Here is a 3,215-nt window from a genome sequence, read left to right as displayed (position 1 = left end):
TGGATTTGCAGGTGATTAAGCCCAAGAATTTCAAGGAAAAAAAAAAAAAAAGAATCAAATGCTCTAGAGTCCAGGAGCATATAGAATACAAAATGACCTTTGAAACTGACAACTAAACAGACAGTCATCATTGAAAGTACAGCGACAGGGTTGGAAGGAAGGCCACGGGAGATTAAAACTTTCCTTATAGACTGTAAGTAATAAATTCATATTAAGTAGGAGAAGGAACAGGTCCATACCTGAGGAAGAACAAGAAGAAAAATGCTTGATGTCACCGTTTGTTGAGGCAGGTCCAGAAAGGCATCAACTTTGCTTCAATGAATTTAGAAAGTGGTGATTAAATAGTGGAGTCCTAGAAACTTGATAAAAAGTTGCAGGAGAAATTATATATTATTTTTAAAATTCCACTTGCTTTTGAATTCAGATTAGCATGATGATGGTGATGATGATGAGGATGGTAATGAGGATGCGCTAGGAAATATTTATGCGATATTTACTATATGCCAATCACTGTGCCAACTACTTTCATATGCATTGTTTATTTAATTCTCACAACTGTGATATGAGTTGTGTACTATTATTATTCTCATTTAAATAGAAAGTTAATTATATGCTCTCTGATATACTTTGAAGTTTATGTTTATTAACCAAAATGGTTTTAGAAATATTCTTATATTTTAGTCTCCTTGACATTAGTGAAACTTCAGAAAAATGCAATAAAGCTGTCTTTCTCAGCAGAGAAATAATGTGTCTTTAATCTTAATTTATTACTAACTCTATACCACTGGCTAATAAAAAGATTACTGGCAGGTTCAAATTATACAAGGAATCGAAACAGAACCTATTGCTTCAGTAATCAGAAGACATGAAATATAAAGAAAAGTAAAAATATTTTAAACGGTAATACTGTAGAAGATTGGGACTTGAAAATCATAGATGGTACATTCTGGAGAGAAAATGTTTAGGTTCAAATCTTGGTTCTGCCACTTACTAGCTGCATTATTTTGGGCAACTTTCTTGATCTCTTTAACCCTCAGTTTTCCAACTTGTCAGATGGTGATAATAGGCATTAAAAGAAGTAGAATATAAGGCAGATAGCATGGCATTGGCCTTCAATAAACATTGCTATTGAATTTGTATCAGTCTTATCATTTTTAAAGTTTTAAACAGGTAGAAAGAAACCAAAATAGAGGAATTACGTTTTCATAACAATGGTTCATTGAGGGCTATCTCTGCCTTTGTTAATTTCCTGTTTTCCATATTTTCTTCCAACCATTTACAATAAACCCCTGTCCACTAGACTATTCTAAGCATGTATCTTTCCCAACCAGAAGAGCTGAAGGCAAGTTGTTAATTCTAGCAATTAATTAGCGAATTTTAGGTAAAATCAGTTCAATTTCAATTTGCTTACAGTTGATTACAATTAAAAAATGTTTGGATAGAGAAAGTTGGCCATGGGTGAAAATTGGACCTACAAACTCTTCTCTTTTGCCATATAGTAAAAGAAATAATAGTGTTTGGAATTAAGAACTTAACCATTTTAATACATTTTTTGGTTATCATTGTATGATAACCTTTGACGTGAATATCCTTAAAATATAAGACCATGATATTTTTCATTTAAGATTAAATAATAAAATAATTATTTTAGAATGATACCAGATAAATTAAGACCATAGGCTTAGGAAGGTTGTTGGCTCTAACTAATTGCAAACGTAAGCCTTTAACTGCTTTGATTTTGAGAAATTTTAATGTATCATATACACAGAATGACAATTATTTTTATAGTCTCTGGAATTAAATAGGAAAAAGAGAACTATAATTTTCATCTTCATAATCATTCTATTAAGCTTTTGACAACTGCATTAGAGTAAACATTAATCATTTACCTAAGAATTACTGGATAAATAGATAAGGAGTATTTAAAATGTAAAACTATATTTTAATGTGTCTACTTTTTTGGTAACCTATGTCAAAATTTTTAAGCAAACATGCATTAATTGTTGTCTTAGTACTGTTTAGTACTGTGTGTATTTGTAATTATGCATGTTGTAGTTGTTGCTAGGTGTCCTCCAGTCTGTTCTGACACATAGCTACCCTGTATACAATAGAATGAAAAACTGCCCGGTCCTGCGCCATCCTCACAATCATTGCTATGCCTGAGCCTATCGTTACAGCCACTGTGTCAACCCATCTTGTTGAGGGTCTTCCTCTCTTTTGCTGACCCTCCACTTTACCAAGCTTGATGTCTTTTCCCAGGGACTGGTCTCAGTGTCCTCGCTTCCAAGGATCACCCTGGCTGGATGACACCTAACAACAACAACAGCCTTTTTTAACTCTTATTTTCTTATTGTTGAGTTTTAAGAGTTTTTTGTATATTTTGAATGCAAGTCCTTTATGATACATGTGTTTTGGTAATACTTTTAAATAACTCTAAAATTATAGGAGTGCTATGAATTGCGTCTACGGGCTCAAACATAGCAACGATTGTTGAGGATGGTGCAGGACTGGGCAGTGTTTCCTTCTGTGGTACATAGGCTCACAATGGTTGGGAACCCACTCAAAGGTACCTAAGAACATGAATTGCAATGTATTTTATAAAGGAAGTTTTAAGAAATAATGCTGTAAAAATCAATGGACAACTCTTCAATACTGTAATTTCTATTTGAATTAACAAGAATGTCTATAAAGGAAATATACTCAAAACCATATCACTGAAATAAATGTAATTTTTTATGCTAAGTAAAAACCAAGTTTCCATTTTTTCTATATCTTTGATCATGCTCTACAAAAGAAGGAAAATAACATTCCAATTCCTTTAAGAAATAGTAAGCAAAAGCTGAGAAAAGTAAAATAAATTCAGAGCAATGGAGCATGTGGCATAGAGCCCAGCAATAGTAAGCTTTTAAAAATATTTGTTCTTATTATTATTTTGACTTAGTAAGAATATCAATATTCATATGACAATATCAAACTTTGAGAACATAGAAAAATTGGCCTAATACACTTTATAATAAATACAAACAATTTTCATTAGTTTTGCATCATGTTTCCAATTAAGTGTTATTTACCTCCATGCATAATTGATCTGTATAGTCATTCCATCCTTTTTTTTTTTTTTAATATTTTATTGTACTTCAGGTGAAGGCTTACAGAACAGATAGTTTCTCATGTAACAGTAACACACATGCTGTTTTATGACATTGGTTAACAAC

This window comes from Trichechus manatus, unplaced genomic scaffold (genome assembly GCF_000243295.1).
Source record: "Trichechus manatus latirostris isolate Lorelei unplaced genomic scaffold, TriManLat1.0 scaffold00047, whole genome shotgun sequence".
In the NCBI taxonomy this organism is placed as follows: Eukaryota; Metazoa; Chordata; class Mammalia; order Sirenia; family Trichechidae; genus Trichechus; species Trichechus manatus.
The sequence above is the reverse complement of the archived record's forward strand: the minus strand, read 5'-3'. Positions refer to the sequence as shown.